We start from the raw sequence: 15,036 nt of genomic DNA on the forward strand, positions 1-15,036 counted from the left end.
TCTGTCTACATATCTTTAGTGTCCTCCCTGATTCTGAATCTCCCTTCCCAGGCAGCTTAAGCCCATTGTCACATAGAACTTTATTCTCCACTTATTCTTTTTTTTTTTTTTTTTAACTTTTTTGACTTGGACCACTTTTTAAGACTGTTATTGAATCTGTTAAAATATTGCTTTTTTTAAAAAAATGCTTTGGGTTTTTTTGGCCGCAAGGTATGTGGGATCTTAGCCACTCAACCAGGGATCAAACCTGCACCCCCTGCGTTGGGAAGGTAAAGTTTTAATCACTGGACCACCAGGAATGTCCTCACTTGTCTGTCTTTAAAAACCTTTTTCTTGGAACAGTTCAGTACACTGAGCCATCCAGTAAAGACTTAGCAATCAGAGACTGACCAAGGATGGAAAGAGGGGGTGGAGAGAAGGGAAGCTTGCACATACTTTTAACTTTAAAGTCTCTTTTCTGCTTTCTCCCAAGTTGTCAGTGTTCTTAATATAGGACTCTCAGGAGTAGAAGATGAACCTAAACAATACTTAGCTTGAGGTGAGCGCAAGGCTTGAAAGAATTTACAGCAAATGATCTGTCTTATGAGAAAAGACATTTTCTCTTTAGACACTGAAAACACTTCTTATTCCAATGTGTCGAGTAGGATGGAATTCTTCTTTGTCCTTCAGTGTCTTTGTTCCCAGCGATAATGTCCCTGTAAAACACTGTGGCTAATCTAATATTGCACGCTTTCTTCAACCCTGGATCCTTTACGACCAGCTGCCATGTAAGGTGATTCAGGATATGTGTACAAATAATTTCAACAGAAGGTCTACTGATGCTACAATGACTTGCAGACATGCAGAGTTTAAGTCAACTGCCTCCCAGCAATAAATCAAATGCTCTGATCACTGGCCTGGCAGTTTTTCATCTTGAATTGCCATTTTATTCACCAGAACTATCTTTTGGGGAAAGCTTTTAAGTGCTTTTGAAATGAAAGCAAACTGAATTGGTTCTTTTGCCAAAAAAACAAAAACAAAAACAAAAAACCCAGACTTTGCTTATTTTTTAAAAAAGAAATTGGTTGGATTAATTTGAAAATTTGTCTTGATCTTTGTGTTTTATGCTATTTTTATCACCTATGTTAATCCCTTAAGATAAACATACAGCCACAAAATGAGGTTAAAAAGCTACCACCACAACAAAGCACAAAACAAGAGAGACTCGTACAGATAAAATCAGATTTCACCCCATGCTCCAGCCTATCAAGCACTCACACTCAATCTCCATGGCTATCCTCCTTTCTTTATACCACTAACCATCGCTCACATTATTAGAACACACACACACACACACACACCCGTATATCTCAAATAGTATGCCATACTTTACCTGACAATTGGTCCAATAAGACTAAGTGCTATGACTCTGCACTCCCAATGCAGGGGACCCCAGTTTGATCCCTGATCAGGGAATTAGATCCCACACACTGCATCTAAGAGTTTCCATGCCACAAAGAAAGATCCCATGTGCTGAAACTAAAAAAAAAAAAAAATGATCCCACATACACCAACGAAGATCAAAGATGCCAAGTGCCTCAAGTAAGAGCCAGTACAAATAAACACATTTTTTTAAATTTTATAAAAAATTGGCAATATTCTTATTCTTAATCACACATAAAATAATTATATATTTTATAATTGTCATATATTCAATGAAACATGGTGCTGAACTGTACCTAATGACAAGATATTCATGCAGAGTTTAGGGGAATTGTTAGTGTAGTTTAGTTAAAAATACAAAGATTAAGTGATCAAATGATAGAAATTGAGAATCTGGAATGGGAAAGGCATTTTCTAAACATTAAAGAAATCAGAGTTACAATTCAAACAGTAATATTTAAGAGTCGGACACAACTGAGTGACTGAACTGAAATGAACTGAATATTTATTGAGCACTTCCTATCTACCAGGCACTATTCTTGGTGCCGTGGACATAGCAGTGAACCAAGTACCCTTTGTGGACCTTAAATCATAGAAAGGTCCACAAATAGAGACCACAAACATAGTACCTGTATTCTATATTCTATAAAATGTATTTTTATATTATATAAAAATGTTATATATTCTAAAAAAATGTATAAAGTTAGAGGATAATAAATGGTATGGGAAAACAACACAAATCAGTCAGAAATAAGGTAGGGGAGGGAAGTGGAGGGAGGTTGCCATTTAATTAAATTAATTAAATTTAAATTAATTTAACTATAGTTAATTTGCAATATTGCATTCGTTTCAGATCAGCTTCAGATTTTTCTATTATAGGTTATTACAAAGCATTGAATATAGTTCCCTGTGCTATATAGTAGGTTCTTGTTATTTATTTTATATATAGTAGTGTCTATCTGTTAATCCCATACTCCTAACTTACACCCCCCCACACACACATTTCCCCCTTGGTAGCCATGAATTTGTTTTCTTTGTTCATGAGTGTGTTTCTGTTTTGAAAATATGTTGATTTTTATCTTTTTTTTAAGGTTCCACATATAACTGGTATCATATAATATTTGGTTTTGTCTTATTTCACTTAGTATGATAATCTCTGGGCTTATCCATATTGCTGAAAATGGCATTATTTCATGCTTTCTTATGGCTGAGTAATATTCCATTGTCTACATAGACCACATCTTCTTTATCCATTCATCTACTGATAATAGGAGATTCCTATTTTAGGAATGGTCAGGGTGGTCTTCTCTGAAGTGGTGACACATGCACAGAGAAGGAAGCAAGGATGTCAGTTATGTGCCTCCTGGGACTAGAACATTCTGGAAAAGGAGGACACATCCTGGGAATTTCGAGAACAGATGGGAGGCTATTCTGCTGTAGTCAGTAAGCATGCCTGGGAGTTCTAGGAGGTGAGGTCAGAAGTTTAATAAGGGTCCCATTACCTAGAACTCAGTGTAAGGATTTGGCTTTTATCCTGAGTCATGTGACAGGCTATTAAGAGTTTTAACCAAAGAGTGTTATGGCTCAGGTATGGGTTTGCAAGCTGCTGTGTGTAGGGCATGGGAATGCAGGAGAGGAGTTGGCCAGGATGAGCACATGAAGAACAGTAAGTGGGTCACTGGGATAATCCAGATGAGAGGTGGTAGTCGCTGAGAAGAGGGTGACAGCAGTGAAGGTGCCAGCATTCTCGATAAATTTCAAACGCGCATCTGTCAGGATCCGCTAATAAATTAGATACAAAATACGGAAGATAGCAATCAAGGAGGAAGGCAAGATTTTTGACCTAAGTGACTAGTAGAACAGAGCTGCTAATCTACTCAGATGGGGAGGACTGTGGAGAAATTGGAGGAGAGAAAAACCAATATTCATCTTGGACATACTGAACTCGGACTTCCTATTAACATGTAAGAGGACATGGGGAGAAATGAGGAAAAAAGGAAAGGCAGAAATGTAGATAAGGAGACATTAACATGCACATGGAATTTTAGGATATGTGAAGTCTCCTGGGCTCCAGAGTAAGGGTATGGTTGGGAGAGCTGGGAGGAAAGACAGAATGCTGGGGCAATCCCATGAGAAGAACCAGGGAGACGAGGAGGAACCAGCAAAGGAGGAAGAACAGTCAGGAGATGGGCTGGGAACCAAGACAAAGAAGCATCCAAGACTCCAAAGGAAGGGAGAGTTTCATATGAAGGCGGTAGTAACTTTGTCAAATTCTTCTAAACAGATGAGTAAGATATGGGCTGAGTAAGATATTGTACCTGGAAGCTAGAACATCATTAGTGACCTTTACAGAAGATGATTCAGTGGAATATGAGGACAAAATTCTGGTTTGAAAGAGTTAAAGAAAGACTGGGTGGAGAAATGAAAATGAAGATGGAAACTAGCAATTACAAACTACCCTTCTAAAGGGAGGCAAATATGGGGATGTCAGCTGGGAAAGGATATGGGAACCATGAGAGGTTTTGTGATGTGTGTGTGTATTTAAATAGGAGATACTGCATGTTTGTACTCAGTAAAGAAGGGTAATCAGTCTCTGTTCTTTAGGTTCTTTTCCCTACTCTCTAAATTAATTACTTAATGCAACTGGGGAAGAAGCATACAACTGATATCAAAACTTAACATCCTTTCTAAGTTAAAATCTGGAAGGAATATTGTTTATACCTCTATTACTGACTTTCTTACATCTCCCAAAGGGATCTAAAGAAACCAATTTTAAAAAATATCCTGATCTGCTTTGTTTCTAAATAAGAAATGTGTGAGGAGAAAATGGCATTTTTTTCTTCCACTTTTAATCAGAAATACAAAGTCAAAGAGTGTTTTGTGCAACAAAGATTCACCCATCTCCATATTAAATCATATTAAAAACAGAAGAATAAGGTCTTATTCTAAAAAAGAAATAATCCCATCACTATGCTCCTCTTTTTTAGTGTCAGAGCTGACAGATAAGCTAGTCTCATTAGAAACAGATAAGAGTCTCCAGACATCTGTTACAGTTAGATGGCTGACAGGAACCCTAAACCGTGGACTCTGTTTATTGCAGAAAAGCCAGAGCAGATTAATGAAGATTCTCATCCAATGGGTCATGGTCCTGGCTGTACATTTGATCGACCAGTGCCTGAGACCCCCTCCTCCCCTTCCCAGGGATCCTGAGTCATTCAGTCTGAGTTGGCAAAGCAGACCTGGGTGTGTATTAAAACAGCCTCAAGTGATTAGAATGTGCGGTGGGAGTTAAGAACAGCTGCCTAGCATGTAAGCTTTTCACCTTGATGAGAAAAACAACAACAACAACAAAATCACAGCTGATGATGATGAAAAGGCTTGAAGCCTGATATGATCTCAAAAGCAGAACACGGGAAGTAACCACTCCACTCCACCTGGAGTGATCTCCCACCATGGAGAGCAACGCCTGTCATTTTGCTGGAGTGGCAGCTCCAGGCGTTGCCCAGTGAACTCGGGACAGGGTGACTGGCATCTGTAGGTAGGATGTCTCTTCCCCCTTGAGTGACTGGGATGACTGTTGAAAGTCTCAGAGCAGTCAGACCACATAGGTTTTTCTTTGTTCTTTTTACCGCATTTGACAGCAGGGTACTAGGAAAAGCTTAGCAGTCACAAAGCTTATTTTAGGTGTTAAGAGGGAGAGCACATCTGAGAATAAGAAAACACAAAGAGAATAAGAATGAGGAACACAAAACTCAGCTGAAGCCAGATCTCCAGGGGCAAACTCGGCTTCAAATGCCCACATAACTTAGGGAACAGTAGAGTTTTTGCTTGTATTTCTGGATAATTATGTCTGTTTTCTGTTTTGCTGATGACAGGAACAGAGTAGGTTTTAACAGAATACCACAATGAAGATCCGGGACTAAAGGCAGTCTTTCATCCTTTTATTCTCCCCCAGAAATCTGACTTAGAGGACAAAATACCACACAAAAAACTCTCATCAAAACAAAAATAAAGACCAGAGTTTAAAAAACAAAAATGCACCCTCAACTTCACCACCATGACTTAACTATTTTTTCTGCTACTTGATTTGTTGTTTATACATGTAAATACATTAATAGAAGTGAAACTATAGAAGAGACGCATTATGGTCTTTCATCTACCATCTGTTTCCAGCTGCATTTCAGATGCACAGAGTTGGATTGATATAATCAATCATCTTCGGCTGCCTTGGGAAACATCACCTTCATCAGTTAATCCATGGTCCCTCCTTATGGAGTTTAGATTCTTCGTTAGTTCCCTTCCTTCCAGATCCTTGTGCTTTGCTCCACCATAGACACCCAGGCTTGGACATTTAAGGTGTTTCCTTCCAATATAGATTCTCTGCTTTTACTGATGTGCATATCTACCAATGAATAAAATACACTGTTTAATGGAAGTGTGTTTTAACATTTCTGTTAATGGTTTTGAGCTATACATCACATTCAGCTTTTGAAAAAGCCACTCAACATTATGTCTTAGAGAATTCTGCATATTAATACATATAACTTTTATTTCTTTTAACTGCTGAATAGTATTCCATTGTTTGCTTATATCCTATTGTAATCTTTTTCAATAAAATGGTCATAATTTTCATTTCAACGACTATAGTATATAGTCCAACATATTGATTCATCAATTTAAATTTAAGTATGTTCCTACTATTGCTTATTTAGGTCTTTTTAAGTGTTGTAATGAGTCCGTATGGGCTTCCCTGAAGACTCGGTGGTAAAGAATCTGCCTGTAATGCAGGAAATGTGGGTTCAGTCCCTGGGTCAGGAGGATCCCCTGGAGAAGGAAATGGCAGCCCACTCCAGTATTCTTGCCTGGGAAATTCCATGGACAGAGGAGCCTGATGGGCTACAGTCCATGGGGGCGCAAAGAGTTGGACATGACTTAGTGACTAAATAACAATGACAGCAAATTAGTTCTGTATAAGAACATGGAATTAGACATATATTTGCTTTCTAGGGCTGTGATAACAAAGTACCACAGGGTGGATAGCTTGAGCAACAAAGATTAATCTTCTTCAGCTGTAGAGGCTTGCAGTCTAAGGTCAAGGTGCTGGCAGGGGTGGTTTCTTCTAGAGTTTCTCTCTTTGGCATGCAGATAGGCATCTTCTATTCTGTCTTCACATGGTATTCCCTCTGTGTCATGTCTGTGTCCAAATTTCCTCTTATAAGGACAATCACTCATATTGGGTCAGGGACCACCCAAAAGTCTTAATTTTAACTTAATCACTTCTTTAAAGACTACCTCCAAATAGGGTTAATTCTGAGGTACTGGAGGTTAGGATTTCAACATATGAATTTTGGGAAGACATAATTTATCTCAGAACTAACTAGCTATATAACTATGCATTTTATAACTAACTATATGTGGTGCTGGAAAAGACACTTAGGAGTCCCTTGGAGTGCAAGGAGATCCAACCAGTCAATCCTAAAGGAAATCTGTCCTGAATCTTCATTGGAAGGACTGATGCTGAAGCTCCAATACTTTGGCCACTTGATACAAAGAGCCGACTCACTGGAAAAGACCCTGATGCTGGGAAAGATTGAGGGCAGGAGGAGAAGAGGGGTGATAGAGGAAGAGATGGTTGGATGGCATCACCAACTCAATGAACATGAGTCTGAGCAAACACTGAGAGATGGTGAAGGGCAGGGAAGCCTGGCGTGCTGCAGTCCATGGGGTCACGAAGAGTTGGACCTGACTGAACGACTGAACAACAACCACAGATCATATATTAATGTCTCTAGATGTATATGTAATACATGTATATGTACATAGTGTTTTTCTAATTTTCTAGATAAATTTTAATGAGAATACCTAGGCGTAGGATGACTGAGTCAAAAGATAAAAACATTTTCATATATCTTGATTATTTGTTGCAAAACTGCTCTCCAAATATATTTGACCATGTATACTGCCGATTTCTCTAGGTATGTGCCAGTTTTACCAAGTGTTAAACGTTGGGGACAGAATGTAAATTAACTTTTAATTTTTCAACAAGTATAAAATTAACATTTTTTTTTCTTAGTTGTCCCTGCAGCAGTAACATCTGACCCCTGCCAGTGGGCACCAAATCAGGATTATACCTTAGACATCAAAAACACAACAGCAGACACTGTACAAAGTGGAAATGCGTCATCATAGCTGCTTATATGTCCTTAGAAAGCATGAGATAACTTTGATGGTTTCTGGTTCTATTAGTCAGGGGTCTCCAGAGAAACTGAACCAATGATATACACCATTTAAAGCACACAACTCAGTGTTCAAAGGACTATACTTTCCTAATTTATTGATATTTTCCCCTAAATGATCAAAACTAAGGTAACAGAATGCACTGAAAAGTTTCGATTGACTTCCACCTGTTTACTGAGGAAAATCTCTATGTATGTTTATACACAGGACATCTAAAGAAAACTGTTACAATTTTGTTAGGGTGAAGCTGTTTCTAACTCTAAGCAGCATGATGGTTTTAGGTATACAGAGAGAAGAAGAAATGTAGGTAACCTGAGAAATGACCTTTGTGAAAGTCATGGACCCATTACTTCAATTTGAAACCATCTTCCACCGTTATTCACACACTACTTACAAAGATGAGTCCACAGTTCAGAACAACTTAATTCCTTCCCTCCACCCGCTAGTTACAACTTTAGAAATCACCATGGAAATATAACCTTTAAGATGTAATAAACAAATCTCGAAAGCATTTTTCCTCCTCCTTGTCTCTTTGAAAGTGTCAAGAAACATCATACCCAACTCTACAGCCAGTACTGGAGGTCAGAGGTGGCCCTGAATAGCGATGCAGTGATTTAAGCTATTCTTCGGGAAAATGATTACTTCTTTCCTTCCAGGCTTTTTACCCTCCAGAGGACCAGTTCCATCAGGTGATTGCAAACTAACAGAGACTTGGTGGAACTTGAACAATGGATTCTAAGCAGCTCTTCTTTAAGGAAAAAGAAAACCCTGCAAACACCCAATACCCCTCCCTCTAAAAGAATATAAGGGGAAGACTCAGCCGATTGAATACTTGTTATTCATATGTATCAATTAAGTTGTGTGGGTGTGCGTTAGTCGCTCAGTCATGTTGGACTCTTTGTGATCCTATGGACTATAGTTTGCCAGGCTCCTCTATCCATGGGATTCTCCAGGCAAGGATACTGGAGTAGGTAACCAAGGCAGATTCTTTACCACTCGAGCCAACAGGGAAGCCCATACATTAAGTTAGAAGTAGATAAATAGACCAATAAAACAGAATAGAAAACCCATAGATGGGCTCTTGATAAATGATGTGCTGAAGTCAGCTTCCGCCAGCTCCAGAGAGACGAGTTTTCAATCACTGGAAGCCCGAAGTTAACAATTGGTTCCAGGAGGTCTGTTTTGGAGATTCCATCCAAAGCAGATGGTTGACTTCTCACCCAGAATCTTTCCTTTTACCATCCAATAGCTTCTGAGAAGGCAGAAAGCTTACCTCATATTTATTCTATATCATGTAACAATGAATGGATTAAAGAACGAATGAACATATGAATTGCCTTTAAACTTATAGGACTTAGAAATAATTTTTGCCTTCTAGAATTTTATTTGCTTGGTTTCAGGGTTCAAAATGTTTCACAACATAAAACTTCCACTTGAAAGCTTTGGCCTGAAGCAAACATTTAAGAGTAGCTTGATTAAAAGGTATGAGATAATACTGGATAACCGTGAGATCAAGTAACTTTATTTTCTGCTTAACTACTGCAGCCTGCTGATTGTGATGTGGTTATGGGAGAACACCCTTGGATGCTTCAGCTGGAGGCAAGAGGGCAGAGAGACAGGAGATGTCATGACTTTCATATTTCTACTCTATTTGGGGTAAGGGATCTGCTTTTAGCTCACACCCCACTTACAAAGACACTCAACCCAAAGGTGTTTCAAAACTTCTTCCAATGCCAAAGGAGAGCAAAGACTACATAACAAAGAGTGATGGAATAAACTCCATCCAGAGAGAGGTCATACATAAACTGCAGCTTCCTGCAAACAGAAAGAAAAGTCCTTTGGGAATTAACTGGTAGCAGACATTTTTTTTTTTAAGAGAGAGAAAGAAATCCTTATCCATACAGTTGAGGGAGTTTGTACTTAAAAAGAAAACAGCACACGTGCATAAGTAAAGAGAGAAGCTTAGTTCCTAAAGATGAAAATGTATATATCCCAGTGTGGATCTAACAACGCCCTGAAAGAAGGGCACAGCTGGAGAGACATGGAACCCAGGCTGCTCCAGGGCACAGATCATCCCTGGTCTCACCCGGTCTCTGTGAGAAGGAATGAGACATTTACAGCAAATGTCCCTGGCTTTCATTTGAGGTTCACTGTTAGGTTAACAATTAAGTGAAATAGACGGTACTTTACATAACATGAGGGGGTTCAATTTCAATTAATCCTGTAAAAAGTCCAGAGTGAGCAAATTGCTTGCCACAGATCAAAGGCTTTTACCTAGAGTCCCCGGGATAGACTTGCCAGGATCTCTGCATCAAGGCTAAAGACCTTTGCGAAGTTTCACATCTATATGTGAATTAGGTAAGGTAAACAAGTCTATAGTATTTTTTAGACTTTCAAAGAGATCTGTGACTATAAAACAAAGGTAAAATATCAGTATTTTGGATAAAAACCTGAAATGAGCAGGTCATACTTTATTTGTCTAGTCAGGATTCTATTGTGCAGAGTAAGAAAACTGGGTAAACAGCCTTCATTCAAAAATATGCATTTACAGGCTTGCTTCCATTTGAATTTCCTACATATTACACTATTTCCATGGGGAAAAAAAATACAGGACAGAATGAAGTACGAACATATTTTCCAAAATCATTAGGCTCAAAAAATGTTGAAAAATTGTTCATCAGTTATGATTTTTTTCTTTACAATTTCATCCATTTCTTGTTCAAGAACAGAATCAGCTGTTCTGCACATTCAGATTCCATCTGTAAATACTGACCTAAATACCAGTCAAAAGGAAGGAAGCACTAGGGACAAGGCACGTTAAGTGACCTCTGGGTCTACTGCCTCATTTCATTTAGGTTCTGGGCACCAACCCTGGTGTTCATTTTCAAAGCTGCACAAGCATCACAATTGCCACAGGCCTGAATGTGAAGCCCATGAGTGTGAACAGTGCAATGAGTTGCTCCTGGGGGAGAAGTAAAAGGAAAGGTAAGAGGTCAAAAGAACAAGGGACAGTCCTCACTGAAGACAAGAGCACTTACAAAAAGCTGTTGGAATCCTAGAATCAGCACCATTTCCCTTGCATACTTGGGGAAAATACTAACACAGAGAAAAGTTCTGCAAGAAAAAGAGAATAGGGAGGATGGAGGATGTGAGCCTGTGTGTGAAGGACAGTGACAAGAAGAGGAGCAAGAAGAAGAAAAGTATTAAAAAGCTTAAGCTTGCTCAGGGAAGCAGAGAATCCTTGTAGCGAACACAGTTTCCTCCTCCTCTGACAATACAGGGTAATATTTAGCCAATATCACGATTAGAAATTAATTTATGCATTACGTATTTAGGGTGATCTATTTTTAGTACATGCTCCTATGGCCTCTAAGTGAGGTGTTGTATGTGTGTGGGGGGGGTTAGACAAAGAGGCGCTGAAGGCTTTTGTCAAGTTAGATGCTGCCTAAAATGCCACTGGAGTGGGAGAAACAAAAGAGGTTGGCTGTTAGAAGCACATGGTCACTCATTCATCTCTGGAGCTGGGTGCTGTGGACACAGTGAGGAGTGTGTGGCAGAGGGTCCTGGCTCTTGGGCAGATGATGTTAACATTGAGTGAAGGGGGTGTTGGGGCACACATTCTTAAAATAAAATAATAAACTAGAAGTAATGGGTCAATTTTATGTGTCAAGTTGGTTGGGTTATGATGCCAAAATATTTGGCCAAAAGCTGTTTTGGATGCTTTTGTGAGGGTATTTCTAGATGAGATTTACGTTTAAATTGATGGACTTTGAATAAAGCAGATCTTCCTACAAAATGGGTAAACTTCTTCCAATCAGCCGCAGGCTTGAGTAGAAGAAAAGACTGATGTTTCCTGAACAAGAAGGAATTCTGCAGCAGATGGTAGATTTGAACTTCAGCATAAGCTCTTCTCTGGGTCCCGAGGCCCCGCCATCCCACCCTGCAGATTTTTGAGTTGCTACCATCCATAACTGCATAAGCCAATTCTTTAAAATCTCATATATGTATACACATACTTTATTGGTTCTTTTTCTCTGGAGAATCCCAATGAATACAGTAAAGTATAAAAAGCTAAACTAAAATATAGCAGGTATGAGGTTACACTTTTTATCTTATGCAGGAGACATTACATATTTTCAATCAAATCTTCTAACAGGAAAAACCAGATTATCCTTTAGTTACCACTCTTAGGGTTCAACAGGGAGACTTCCAAAAAGCTGCTTTCTGCCAAGGGTGCTGAGATAGTAACAGCAGATGGTCCACCTGCCAAGATGAATTACTTTAGGAGGTTCGGGCATCTCTTAGGGGAACAATTGTTTAGCACAAGCTCTTGAAAACAAGGAGTTTTCCTGTCACAGATTGTTTTATTATTTGTTAAAAGATCAATATCTATTTCTTTAGAAACAGAATAAGATTTTCAAATTTGGAAACCTAGTAACTCTGGAACCTGTAGAATCACGGGCTGACCTTTACATGGAGGTGGACCTGTAGTATAGCCTTTCAATTTAATATGACTTGAAAAAGTATACACAGGCACACACACTCACATTTTTCAATTTGGCTATCAAAAATGTGGTACCACCAAGACAATGTACAGATTCAATGCAATCCTTATCAAAACACCAACAGCATTTTTCACAGAACGAGAACAAATAACTTTAAATTTTCTATGGATACACAAAAGACCCCAAGCAGACAAACCAATCTTGAGAAAGAGGAGCAAAGCTGGAGGAATCACCCTCCTTGATGTCAGGCTATACTACAAAGCCGCAGTCATCAAAACAATGTGTGTGTGTGTGCCCTCGTGTGCATGTCATGTCCAACTCTCTTTTTAAGCCAGGGACTGTAGCCTGCCAGGTTTCTCTGTCCATGGAGTTTTCCAGGCAAGAATATTGCAGTGGGTTGCCATTTCCTACTCCAGGGGCTCTTCTTGAACCAGGGGTCAAACTCCCATCTCCTGGGTCTCCTGCATTGGTGGGCACATTCTTTACCACTGCACCAGCTGGGAAGCCCCCTCCAAACAATATGGAACCGGCATAAAATCAGACACACAGATCAATGGAACGTGATGGAGAGCCCAGAAACAAACTCATGACTTGTGGTCAATTAATCTACAACAAAGGAGGCAAGAATACACATTGGAAGAAAGGGAATCTCTTCAATAAGTGGTGCCAGGAAAACTAGACAGCTACAACAGCTACATGTAAAAGAATAAAATTAAAAATTCTCTAACACCATATACAAAAATAAACTCAAAATAGATTAAAGAGCTAAATGTAAGCCCAGCTACTATAAAACTCCTAGATAAAAATACAGGCAGAACACACAAATTGCAGCAATATTATTTTTGGACCTGTTTCCTAAAGCAAAGGAAATAAAAGCAAAGATAAACAAATGAGACCTAATTAAACTTAAAAGCTTTTGCACAGCAAAGGAAACAGTAAAATGAAAAGACAGACTTCTGAATGGGAGAAAATATTTGCAAATGGTATGATTGATAAGGGATTAATATCCAACATATATAAACAGTTCATAAAACTGAACATCAGAAAAACAAACAACCCAATTTTAAAAATGGGCAGAAGAACTGAATAGACATTTTTCCAAAGAGGAATGCAGATGGCCAACAGGCACATGAAAAGATGCTCAATATTGCTAATCACCAAGGAAATGCAAATCAAAACCCTAAGAAGATTATCACCTCACACCTGTCAGAATCTCTATCATCCAAAAGAACGAAAATAATAAATGCTGGCAAGGATGCAGAGAAAAGGGAATCCTTGCATACTACTGATGGGAATGTAAATTGGTGCAGCTAGGATGGGAAACAGTATGGAGGTTTCTCAAAAAAACTAAAAATTGAACTACCATGTGACAAAGCTATTCCACTCTTGGGTGTATATCTGAAAAAAAATGAAAACACTAATTCTAAAAGATACATGCATCCCAGTGTTCATAGCAGCATTACTTAACAATTGCCAACATACAGAAGCAATCTAATGGACATCAGCAGATGAATGAATAAAAAAGATGTGGCATATATATATACACACACACACACACACTTATACATATACACACATATATATCCTTGTACAAGGATATATTGTACAAAAGGGAGAATCTTGTACAACATATACACATGTATATATCGTTGTACCAGGATATGTTTTACAACATGGAGAATTTACATGTAGCCAATATTTTATAATAATTATAAATGGAGTATAATCTTTAAAAATTGTAAATTACTATATTATACAGCTGTAACAAATAGTACTGTGTAGCAACTACACTCTGATAAAAATAAATATGTTTAAAATGCAGTAGAGAGACAACAACAAGAAAAATTACACCAGTAAAGGTTTTCTTAGTTCCCCGTTTGGATGAAAACAATATTGTAAATTAAAATAACATTTTGATATATTCTTTTTGTTTTCTCTGATACCGCTGTAATTTAGGGTGACTGGATGATTAGGGATATTTTTGTGAACTGCCATGGAATATTAACCAAGCTTTTGTCTAGGTCCATAAATTATGGACTTTACCTGGCAGTATTCTCAATTTGGGGCTTCCTCAGTGGCTCAGCAGTAAAGAATCTGCATACAATGCAGGAGCCGTAGGAGATGTGAGTTCAATCCCAGGGTCAGGAAGATCCCCTGGAGGAGGGCATGGCAACCCACTTCAGTATTCTTGCCTGCAGGATACCATGGACAGAGGAGCCTGGCGGGCTATGGTCCAGGGGGTCACAAAGAGTTGGACATGACTGAGTGACTTAGCACTCATGCACACCTTCTCAATTTATGTTGCTGATGGTGTTTACAATTTGAAGGGAGTCTAAATATTACAAAACAATGATGACTACTAATCTTCAGTTATCTTTTTTTAAAAAAGTCCTGTTGGCCCAGCTACAAGGAAAACCCTTGATTATAAATCAATCTTCCCATTTAAAATAAGTCCCCCTCAGTATTGGATGGATAGCAAAGAGCTCTTGGCTGCTGCTGGCTAAGCCACGTTTCATGATATTCCTACAGGTGACATCCTGCTCCTCCACAACAGGACCCCTTATGATTAGGGCTCTGAGCTGATCCTGGTCTGGTTTCCTTCCGTCATTCCCTGCCCTTCCCTCATCCTGCTCTCTTTCAGGGAGGTGAGGGTGGGGTGCTGACGTTTGTAGATTATATTTCAAAAACCTCTGTGTCACATGCTTTCTGGCTGGGCAGGGGTAAGAGGAGCTGGGGACTATTTCCCCTGCATCTTCTGTACCTTAAGTTGCCGAAGCACAAACTTCAGCATCGTAATCTTTCCATTTTTCATAAATCTCTATTTTTTCCCACTTCTGCACTATGGTCTGTTACTCTCTGAAACACTCACTAC

Source organism: Dama dama, chromosome 28 (genome assembly GCF_033118175.1).
Source record: "Dama dama isolate Ldn47 chromosome 28, ASM3311817v1, whole genome shotgun sequence".
Lineage (NCBI taxonomy): Eukaryota > Metazoa > Chordata > Mammalia > Artiodactyla > Cervidae > Dama > Dama dama.